This window comes from Diorhabda carinulata, chromosome Y (genome assembly GCF_026250575.1).
Source record: "Diorhabda carinulata isolate Delta chromosome Y, icDioCari1.1, whole genome shotgun sequence".
Taxonomy (NCBI): domain Eukaryota; kingdom Metazoa; phylum Arthropoda; class Insecta; order Coleoptera; family Chrysomelidae; genus Diorhabda; species Diorhabda carinulata.
In genome coordinates this window covers 1,038,820-1,051,229 of record NC_079473.1, presented here as the reverse complement: position 1 = coordinate 1,051,229, position 12,410 = coordinate 1,038,820, and the positions used below count along the sequence as shown (strand labels likewise).

Below are 12,410 nucleotides of genomic sequence, written 5' to 3'. Positions count from 1 at the left end.
TAAAGTTTCATGCCAAAAAAATAAACCAGAGTTACGCAATAAATTAAAAGAAAAAATATGTCCACCGAAATTATGAAAATCGAAAAATTGGAGTATCGAGCCATCATCAAAAACCTGCATTTAAAAGGGTTAAGAGGTAAGCAGATTTACGAATATATGCTCAATAACCTTGGTGATCAATGTCCTTCGTATGCGACCGTGAAAAATTGGACTTCGAGCTTCAAAAGAGGTGAATTTTCCGTTGAAGATGATGACCAATCGGGAAGACTAGTTTCTGTGTCAATCCCCGAAAATATCGTTGCAGTTCATGACATGATTTTATCAGACCGTCGATAAGATAAGCATTCTCACCCTTTATTCAAACTTATTCTTAAAGTTACACTCAGTAATGAAAACATCAATTTCTGGTGAGCAAAATAGACAAGCTACAATTGAATCTTATCGAATATCCTTTTTGATAGCTAAAAATGGAACAACTCACTCTGTAGGGTAGAATTATATTTTACCATCAGCCCAAATAATATCTGAAAGTTTATTCACTGAAAAGGGAACAAAAAAATCGGTCAAATTCACAGTTACAGTTTTAAAACAAACTTTTCTCTTCAACTTGATGAAAGTACCGAAGTTGCTTGCCAGGCTAATCTATTAGCCTTTGTTAGTATTAGACTGACGACTGAGAGATAAGTTAAGGTTGTAAATTTCATTAAGTCACGGCCTAAGCAATCTCGACTTTTTGCCATTCTGTGCGATGAAATGTGAGGTAAGCACAAAGCATTCCTGCTTCATTGTGAAGTACGTGAAGCTTTTCGACATATATTTTAAAACAACAACCAGTGCCTTTGCAGCACGCCAGAAGTTTTATGAAGCCACGAAGAGTCGTGCTGAAACGGTCGCTGAATGGGCCGCAAGATTACGTAACCTGGCTTCGAAATGTGATTTCGGAACTGAATTAGAAGCGTTGCTCAGAGACAAGTTCATCATGGGGATGGATAATACCAAGGTCCTGGAGAGACTATTTGAAGAAAAGGTGACAATTTCCCTCGACAGAGCAATGGTATATATAGCCAGTATTGTAAGAAATCAACATGATAACCGTGAAAGAAGAAATTTTCTATCAATACCATGTGCATCAACGAAGGGGTCGGCGCCGCCGCTGCGAAGACCACGTCAGTTTCCTGTACCACAAAATGGAAGCTACCGACAGCAACGCAAGTTTGAGCGGAGTTCGCAAGATGGAGCCGGCCCTAGTTGACGCCAACCTGTCAACTCGTCAAATGTCAATCAGGTTTGCGGAAAAACATGACATAACAGAGATAAGTGTGTTTTTAAAAATTATTTTTGTAATTTTTGTAATGAAAAAGGCCACTTAGCCAATATTTGCCAGAAAAAACTTAAGAGGTGTAATTATTTTTTAAATAATAATAATTCTGATTTATCATCTGATGAAAATAGTAAGTTTGATCACATTTTTAATTTATCTGCTTCAAATGATGAAATCACAATTGAAATAACAATAAATAAGCAACTGTTTACTTTTCAATTGGACACAGGGGCCTCGGTCTCTGTAATTTCTGAACTATTTAGAGAAAAACATTTGAATAAGTTCATTGTTTATCGAACCAGCAAAACTTTGGCAAGTTATGATGGTTCAAGTATTCATCCTTTGGGATTTAATGAGGTAGAAGTGACCTTTAATTTAAAAACAAAAACAATACGGTTTTATATAATTTCTAATGGGGGCCCTCCATTATTGGGTAGAGATTTTTTCAATTTATTTAAACTAAATGTAAATGGCATTAATAATTGATTGATTGATAAAAATGAAAACTTGCTACAAATTGAGGATATAAATGTAATTAAGATAATGAAAATGTTATCGAAGAAGTATTCTAAAGTATTTTTTCCTTCCTTGGGTAAATTTAATGCAGGTACTCTGCGACTGGATAAGCAAGAGGGAGCCAAGCCCAAGTTTTGCAAAGCCTGTTCCATTCCTTTTGCCTTATGCCGAGGAGTTGAGGCGGAACTAGACCGACTTGTCACTGAAAACATCTTGAGCCCAGTATCATACAGCAGTTGGGCAACACCCATTGTACCAGTAGCTAAGAAAAATGGAACCATCAGAATTTGTGGTGACTATAAAATTACTCTTAATCCTGTATTGTTAATTGATAAATACCCATTGCCCTGTATTGAGGAAACTACAAGGCGGAGTTGAGTTTTCAAAAATTGATCTTTCTCAAGCATATCAGCAGATTGAGTTAGACAATGAGTCAAAGAAATTAACAACTTTCAATACTTCAAAGGGGTTATTTATTTATAATCGTTTACCTTTTGGTATTACTAGTGCTCCAGCAATGTTTCAAAGAATAATGGAACAAATCTTAGGTTTAGATGGGGTTGTTTGCTTTTTAGATGACATTTTAATTACTGGAAAAATCAGGGGTTTTTATTTAAAAAAGGTTGAAAAAGTTTTGGATAGGTTACAAAAAAGTGGTCTTATTGTAGCATTAGACAAATGTGAATTTTTCAAAAACTCAGTACATTATTTGGGTTACACAATTGATAAATACAGATTGAATACAAGTGAACATAAAGTTAGAGCGATTGTTGAAGCTCAGTACCTCAAAATATTATTCAACTTAGATCATTTTTGGGGTTTGTGAATTTTTATAATAAATTTATACCTAACGCGGCCTCAGTACTTCAGCATTTGTACAGTTTATTGAAGAAAAATGTTGAGTTTATTTGGTCTGAACAATGTACAATGGCATATAATAAAATTAAAAACATAATTAGCTCTGCTTCCTTTTTGGAGCATTATAACCCAAATTTACCAATAAAGTTAACTGTTGATAGTTCTTATTATGGTGTTGGAGCTATGATTTCACATGCCATTAATAATGTAGAAAAACCCATTGGTTTTGCATCTTTAACACTTTCTAGCAGTCAACAAAAATATTCTCAAGTAGAAAAAGAAGCTTTAGCCATTGTTTTTGGTGTGAAGAAGTTTTATCAGTATCTGTATGGTAGGAGATTCACGATAAAAACTGATGCCAAATGTTTTGTAACTTTATTTGGAAATAAGAGAGGCATTCCACCACTTGCCACTAATAGATTGCAACGTTGGGCTCTAATACTTTCTAATTTTGTTTTTGATGTGGAGTATGTGCAATCAAAAGATAATACAGCTGACTATTTTTCTCGTTTACCCTTAGGGGAAGAATTAAAAGAGTTTGACATTGAGAGTTCTTAGTTAAACTTTATTGCCTCAAATACTGATTTGCCGATTGTTTGGGAACAGATCAAGACGGAAACTCAACAAACTTGTAAATATGTTAATATGGGGTGGCCGAAAAAGATACCACAGTTATGTAAACCTTATCTTAATTATAAAAACAACTTTATTGTTGTCGATGGTTGTTTGATGCTGGGACACAAAGTCGTAATTCCCTGTAATTTAAAACAACTACATTCTTCTCATTTTGGAATGATCAAAACTAAAAGCTTGCCTCGTTCTTATGTATGGTGGCAGCAAATTAGTTATGATATTGAAAATGTAATTAAATCTTCCGAATATTGTTTAAAAACTAAAAGTGATCCTCCCAAAACACCATTAAAAAATTGGGATTTTCCTGATAGACCATGGGAAAGAATTCATATTGATTTTTTAGGTCCAATTCTTGATAAATATATTTTAGTGTTAGTTGATGCTCATACAAAATGGCTAGAAGCTGTTGTCACTTCAAACACTAAATCTAGTGCAACAATAAATATTTTAAGGGATATTTTTTGTAGATTTGGCTTACCTTTTGCTTTAGTTTCTGACAACGCTACTACTTTTAAATATAATGAATTCCAAACATTTTTAGGTAAAAACAACATAGAATTTAAAGAAATTGCACCTTTTCATCCATCATCTAATGGTCAAGCTGAAAATGCGGTTAAAACAGTTAAACAAGCAATACTTAAGATTTTAAAAAGGAGTTCATTGTCAGAACTTAACCGTAATTTAAACAATTTTCTTTTATCTTATCGAATTACACCACACTGTTCTACAGGAAAATATCCAGCCAATTTAATGTTTCAAATAAACATAAGAAGTGTTTATGATTTTTGGAATAACAATGTAAATATTGTAAATCATACAGCTATTGATGTAACAGACTTTAGTATTAGTAAACAAAATGTAATAGGAGATCATGTAGCAGTAAGGGATTATAGAGTTGTTAATTAACCTTCTTGGTTAAAGGGAATAATTCATAAGAAGATAGGTTCAAAAACTTATTTTGTATTTATACCTAGTCTAGATAAAACATGGAGGAGGCACATAAATCAAATAGTAGATTTTGAATTTTCAGTTGACGTACATTCTTCTGACCATAACATGTGTAATAAACCTACCAAAAATATCAGTCCAATTAATGAAAACAAAAATTGTCATGAATCTGATGAAGATAATTATTGTAAATCTGCTGAACCTGTTACATCTAATTTAATACCTGATGTCTGTACCCCAAGAAGAAGTAAAAGGAAACTTAAATCAATGAAATACTTTTAAGTAATTAATTTATTTTATTTTTAGTTTTTGTTTTTTTTTTTAGGGAGGGAAAGTGTAATGTATCCCACATTAAATATTAAATTTGTTCCAATAAGCATAGGCAACTCTTATTACTTCTTAATTTTATATTTACGATATTTCGAATATTTAGCGCAGGCGTTTAGAGTTATTTTTTATTGTATGCATGTACAGTTTCCTTATTGCAGTAGGAGCTCGCCTGCACTCTTCTATTCGAATCATTGAACTGTTAACATCGATTACACTGTTGTCAGATTGAATCCATTGTAATATTAATTTTCGAATTGTTTTTTTTTTCAATTAATAAAGTTAGTGAGTTTTCACTCGTGGTACTTTTTCTCAACTCTAATCAAGACATTATATATATTTATATATATATATATATATATATATATATATATATATATATATATATATATATATAATGTCTTGATTAGAGTTGAGAAAAAAATGATATATGACTCGATTCTTGTTTCCAATGTCGACACTCTCAACAGGTCCAGATTTGTCATTTATAGAATTTTTATATCAATTATTCAATTCAACAATTATTTTTAATCAGTGATATTTATTATTTTCAATTGTAATTTTTTTCCTTATTCTGGTTGATTCTTGATAATGAAACAAAAAGAGTTCTTTCTACCAATTTTGGAAAGATTCAACAACTCCAAGCTAAATACGAAAACTTGTAGAAAGAAGCAAAGACTAAGTTATTTGATGTTTTGCATGTGACCTGTTGTATTTTGCAGACTAAATCTACTGTAGTGTCAGACAGCGAAAGTTACAGCCAGAAAAATGTCTTGATTCTTATAATGTGTACTTTAGTGAATACAGTATTCATGTAAACTCAAAAATCTTTGAACCAACAACTTAGATCAATAGCCAATCCACTGATAGAAGTAAAAAAAATATGAAAAAAATATTAATGGTAGAGGAAACTGAAATTATGAGAAGGAAAAGAAGCACGTTGGAGCAGCACAACAAAAAAATGATCCTTCTAAATCTTCACATTAAAAGATTTAAATTCTTAATTTATTGTTTTATTTATATTATATTATTTTTCCTCAACTTCTTTTTCTCAGAACCTTTTATGTTTTTAGTAATAATGATTACCTACATCATGAATACCAAAATAAAAAAATCAAAAAAGAAATATTGTATTAAAATTGATGAAATAGAACTAAAAATTTGGCACTGTGAAGTGTCATATACGTAACATCTCCCCTTTTTGGACTTATATTGAAATAATTGAAATACTAACTAACTAACTAATACTATTAACTAGACATGAAACTAATAATAATATTTTTCCGCTATGTATAATAGTCTCTTAACCTATTTGGTACATTGACGACCCGACCTGATCTTGTGCATTTGCTATTTGCTTCCTTGACACTTGTACATTCATTTGCCGTTTTATTATTATTAGTTCCACAATCGTTTTCATTATATACATCAGTGCTATTAGACAAACAAGTGTTCTCACTTGATTCATCAGCACTACTAGGTTTACAGTTTATGTTTATATTTTCGTTGTTGTTTGACGCATTTATAACAGTTGGATTTTTTGTATTTTTTAGAAAGGAAGAATTTCTTTTATAAACTCTGCCATTTTCATCACTCACCAAGTATGATCGTGGAGAATTAGTATTTGATAAGACTTTTCCCGGTGTCCAATACCCATCCTTCTTCAATTTAAATAGTATATCTTGATTTTCGTTAAAATCTGAGCTGCTACGTGCAGATTTATCATGATAGCTTTTTACTGCCAACTTTCTTTCTACTTATTTCCCTTACTCGTTAGTGGTTTTGGGTTCCAATAATCTGTTGGATATAGGCAAACCTGTTCTTAGTAACTTACTTTGTAATAACTCTGAAGGTGAGGCCTCAAGACCACATAGTGGTGTAACTCTAATTCAACAAATGAACAAATATTTCGTCTTCATTGTTACACTTTTTTAATAACTGTTTACATATGTGTACGGCTTTTTCAGCCAACCCATTCGATCTTGGGTACCTGGGACTCGTAAAAACACATTGTATATTGTATTGATTACAACATTCTTTAAATTTAAAGCTGTTGTAGGGATTGTTATCAGATATAAACTTTGCAGGTAACCCAAAATTAGAAAATATTACTTTTAATTGTTTTAAGATTTCATCTATACTTTTTCTTTGTATTTCTTTCAATTCAATCCAATTGCTGTAGTAATCAACTACAACTAAATAATATTTTGATGCATATTCTAATATATCAGACCCCACTATCTCAAATGGATATTTAGGTACCTCGTGCGGTATTAGCGGTTCTTTTATTTTATTTCTGCTGAATTTCTCACATATGCGACACCTTGAAATAAAATTTTCAATATCAGTTATTATACCCGGCCAGTATAATATTTTCCTTGCCCACTTCTTTGTTTTTTCCATACCAAAATGAGATTTATGTAGCTCTCTAGTCATATGATTTTGTAGTTTTTTGGGTATGCAAATTCGCTCATTGAAAAATAAAATTCCATGGCGAACCAGTAGATCGTCTTTTATTGTATAATACTGCTTTAGTTTAGTGTTATCTAATACTTTTTTATCTGGCCAACCTTTAATGCAATATTCAGTAACTTTTTTAAGAGTACTATCATACAAAGTTTCCTTGCTTACCTCAGCTAATCGTCTATTTGTAATGGGTCTTTCAATGTCAATCGTATGCACAACCTCTTCCATTTCACAATCTTCATTTACTTTGTCTTTTATGAATGACCTACTTAAAAGATCAGCTACATACATCTTTGAACCTGGTATGTACTCAACTTCGAAATTATATTTTAAGATTTTCAAGCGCATTCTCTGTAGTCTGGACGTAATTTTATTAATATCTTTTTGCTGAATGCCAATTATTGGCTTGTGATCGGTTTGTACTGTTATCTTATTACCGTAAATCTAATAAATGTTAGTCTCGTCAAATCCTAACAACGCCCTCAAACTCCTTGTCTATAAAAGAAACAAAATTTTTCTATCTTTTTATTGGGGTGGTTTACTCCCCTTGTGGTTTTTGCTGCAGTTTTTTTTTGGTCCTGTCTTCTCCTTCAATTCGATTTCTACAGGTATTTCCTCATCTGTCTTTGTTTCTAGCTCTTAGACCATAGAGGTATCTATTATTCTTCTTACAAATTCTCATTATGTGTCTCGCCAAATTTAGTCTTTTCTATACCTCACATTTTCTCCTCCCAGTTCTTCCTCTATTTCTTTATTTTTTTGCAATCTTCTTCTTCTTCTTTTTTATGTATGACGGTTGTTTCCACGGCGTACGCAATCTTAATAATTGTCAACAGCTTTTTGTTGCGACTAATGCGTCTTAGTACTTCGTCGTTGGTGATTCAGTCAGTCCAAGGTGTCTTCAAGATGCGTCTATAGAGCATTTTTCAACATTTTACACAAATATTCTTTCGTTTCCTAAAAATAATTCTTAACACACAAAGTGATTTGCGAAATCTAAATTTGTATTTACATTAGTTACTTTTATTTTGAGGAAATCCATTTATTTTTATTAGCATTTTTAGACCGCGCAATCCGATTCAAACAGTGTCTAATTGAAACTGACACCGCTCAGACGTATAAAAAAGAAGAAGGATATTTCGAGGTTATAATAAGTATGTTGGATACAAATAATCAATTGTAATAAATAAAATGTTTTTTTGAGGTTAAGTTAGTTAAATTTGACATCAACGTCGTTCGTATGTCAAATATTGATATAAATTGAAAACCGATATGTCTAGATTGAGAAAAGAGAAGCGTTGCTTTTGCGATGCAATTAAACCGGGTCCTTTGAGTTATAAACGCAAAATTATGGAAAATTTGAGAAATGAGACACCCGCTACGGATAGTAATAACGATTGTAGTAACATCCCAACGAGTTCGAGCGCTAGAGATAATTCTAAACCAACACCCGAAGCTACCAAAGAAGAAAACATCAAACATCGAAGAATGAAGAGATTTAAAATGCAATCGGACGGTGTTATTACATCTATTAATTGCGGTACGTTTGAAGATAATGAGTTTTCTTATAAAAAAGACAATGTTAAGGATAAAACTAAGAATAGCGAAAGAGTTTTGTTAATTGAAGCACAAAATGTAGATATTCAGAATCATTATTATACAATTTCTTAAACTATTTCGATTATTCGTATTTACTACCAACTCCGGGACTTCCTTTTCCAGCCTTTTTCAAGGTAAGTTCATCCTCAAACTTACTCTTATTTACCGATACCTTCCATTTGTACCTAACCATAGTTATTAACCTCTAGTTTCTCACCCCTTTTCTTTCCAAATCAATCTTCACATCATCTAATATCCTTAGATCACTATTCTCGATCATCCAACTTTTATTTTCATTCTTTTCTTTCATTGTTTCTAACATAAATGTAACATAAACTTTTGACTTTAAACAGCCCCTCAAAAAAAATTCGCAGCAGTTAAATTTGGTGACTTATAACCTATTTCGAATTTTCCAAAACTTGAAAAAAACTCGTGGGGGTACATGATAGATTTTTGCTCAAAATTACATTATAACAGACAACGAAAATATTTTTCGTACGGATGTTTGGTACAATAAACTCTATTTGTAGAAAAATCTGCGGGACTTTGAGCCGTAAGGGATTTTAAATTATTATAAATGTAATAACGAGGGAAACTATTAGTTTTTGTATGCACAACTCCGCGCGCGATTTCCCAGGTAGCTGTGTCAGAAATATACGTGACCACAAAACTGCATTTTCCAACTATCATATCGCTTGTCCAGTTCAAGACTGGTTTATTTCAAAAAAAGCGATTTCTCAGGAGAGCTGATTAAAGTTTATGCTTTTCTCTTCAATTGATATCCGATGATTGCATTATCCGAATCATCACAATAAAAGTACTCCTCTATAGATTTACAGAGGTTTTCCCCTCTCTCTATACTATTTTTTTTTATGAGTAATTATGAGCAAAACTCCAAGATGATCCTATATTGCACCGAAATATTTCAGGTTTTTATAGATAACTCCAGTTATTAATCATTCAAAAGCTGTTTATTTTTTATGAAACAAGTACAAAAATAAGAACAAAAGTGTAAAACATAATAAATATCTTCATGAATTCAAAAATCCTTGAGACTAGTGAGACATTTTTAGTGAAAAAAAGTCATGAGTCTTTATTCTCAGTGGTAACTACGTCTTTCTTCAGACTAGGTAGGCACTCTTATCACAAATTGTAGACAAAAAAACATTTTCATTATTTTAAGATAATCACATCTTATTACAAAATATGACTTTGTACAATAAATGTATGTAAAACTTTATATCTAGATACTACAAAAAGAGAAAAAAAAATACTGTGCCAATTCGTTTCCTACTGAAGGAACTCAACAATACAATTACTTGGAAAAAAATGCATGTAAATACTTTTACAACTAGATACTTAAAAAAAGAGAGAAAAAAATACTGGGCTAATTCGTTTCCTATTGTAGAAAATCAACAATACAATTGCTTTGGAAAAAAATGAAAATAATAATAACAGTATAAAATAATAAAAATTGTAGAAAAACCAAGGAAGCGATTAGTTTGCACCTTTTATAAATTTTTGTAAAACTCTTTGTAACACAGAGGCATGACAGCTACACCATTGGTATTTTTCTGGAAAAGAGAAAGTAATGCTTCTTTTTTTTTATTAGTGATGCTCGACTTTCTTGTATAGGCCTTGGAGAGTGTTACAGTTGGAGTGAAACTGAAACTGCAAGAAGCAGATGAACTGCTTCGACGTTTCTTGTTCTGGTTTGCTATGTTGATAGATTTGAAATCTTGCTGAGAGAATGATGTTTTATATCGAAAAAATCCAGGCTCATCTTTGTGGGTCTCAATCACACAGATATCAGCGATTGGTACCTTAACACCGTCTTCATTGAACAAAGCGTCCTTTATTGTCAAGTCAGCTGTCAGCTTTGCTGGAGGTGTGTTCTTTGCTTGTGAGATGATAGAAATATAATTTTCTGGGACGTAGATAGGTGAGGCTTTTCTATATTTCTTTATAGCCCGTTCTATAACAGAGTGAACGTTGTCGCCCTCGTTTTGAGTGTGTCCAGTTACTAGGAATTTGTGCGCTATAGATCTGATATTTTTAAGCTCCCAAGTGGCAAACATGAACAGGGCAAAAATAAACCGGTTTTTTTGCTGACCTCCGCAGTTATCACTGTGAAAAATGACATCAACTGGGGTATTGACAGTTCTGTTTAGGTTTTCGAGGTATAACCAGATGCAACTGCCAATTTCGTTGGCACCCCGTTTTGCTTGGCCTTCATGCCACATGTAACAATATGTCTTCTTGGACTTTAACTCATACATAGTGAAGTTATACACGTTTAATTTGGACACGTAATAAAAGGCTGATGATTCTCCTTGAGGGCAAGGCAGGGAAGCTTGTAGATTAAAAACGGTCACAATTTTATCTAATCCTTTATATGTATCTTTTACTAATCGAGCCATCTCCTTTTCTCTTAAATGTTCCTGGTAATTAGTATTTGATATTATTTGATATTATTTCATCCAAACATTCTATGCTAGATAAAACAAAAGCATAAACGATTACAGTTACATAGAAATTTTACATAGCTTATATTTTTTCATAAACATTCTCGCCAAAATTATTTTCTTGATCTTTGTTTAGATCAATTGTGGGAAATATTGTGTATTTACCAAATTTAGTAAGAATTAGAGCCAGATTCTTATTGATTTTTAATAATATTACGATGTATAAATAAATATTTTTGAAACGTACTATGCATCCAGATAATAAACAAATAAATTGTAAAATTTGACAACATTGAGGTTTACTGTAAGTTGGCTTCAATTATATTCAAACATGCCAGCTGGGTTCATCTTTTTTATTCATTCAAGATCAAAGTAAACCAAAGTTTCAATCAAAGGAACTTCGTAATTCATTATAATGATAGGAACGGAAATGGTATCTAGTTGGAAAAATTACTTATGTTTAAGTTTTTATACGTGAAGATTAGGTGAATATAGTTTAAGTTATGAAGTAAATTTTGACAAAAAAGGTATATTTTTTATTAAATATTGATTCTTATAGTAGGTATGTACAATTATTTTGCACATTTTGTACACCTTTGATTGATGTCAGAGGTTTGAACTTAATATACCTATACGTACTTGTGTATTTTAAAATGCTCACGTACACACCACAATGTTTTATTTTGATGAATATAATTTAAACAAGCTAAATGCTTTTATGATGTTGGCAAGTATTTGATTATCTTTTTTAATATCAAGTATAGGCACTACACCAATACTGGAAGTAGTTTACAAATAATTTATTTTTAGTAAGTGAAGACTCACATAGTGAAGTAAAAAAGTAAATTGGTGAAATGAAAGTAATATTTGGTGGAAAATAGTAATATTTTAGCTGAATAAGTCAGTTATAGTAAATATATTAAGGTTAATAAAGTCGATATTAATATTAAATTAATTAATTTCTATGGCCTTTTCTGTTCTGAATGGTAACCAACAAACTAATGTACCCAGAAGAGAAAATACTAAACATCCCAAATCCGTAAGTCACGAAATGATGTTTCCAATTCCTTAATCGACTACTCTTCAAACCCAAGTAATCTCGCATCATTCAGAAGTACAAAGGAAGTGCCTTTTCAAGGACGAACATTCGGGTGTGACGTATGGAAATCATTCAGTTATTATTTTCAAACCACGTAATTTTCCTTTAGGAACTTTGATCGGTAAAGTAGCGAAATTCCATATAGAAAAAAAAAATTATTCAAAACGTCTGTGCGTCG

General features: G+C 31.7%; 1 long non-coding RNA gene across 1 annotated transcript; it reads left to right on the top strand.

Moving 5' to 3' along the window:
• The first annotated feature begins 1,290 nt into the window (after window positions 1-1,290).
• Window positions 1,291-4,599, top strand: LOC130903010 (uncharacterized). Its single transcript, XR_009060506.1, has 3 exons — window positions 1,291-1,451; window positions 1,929-2,129; window positions 3,870-4,599. It is a non-coding gene; the product is annotated as an uncharacterized LOC130903010 (long non-coding RNA).
• Window positions 4,600-12,410: the final 7,811 nt, after the last annotated feature.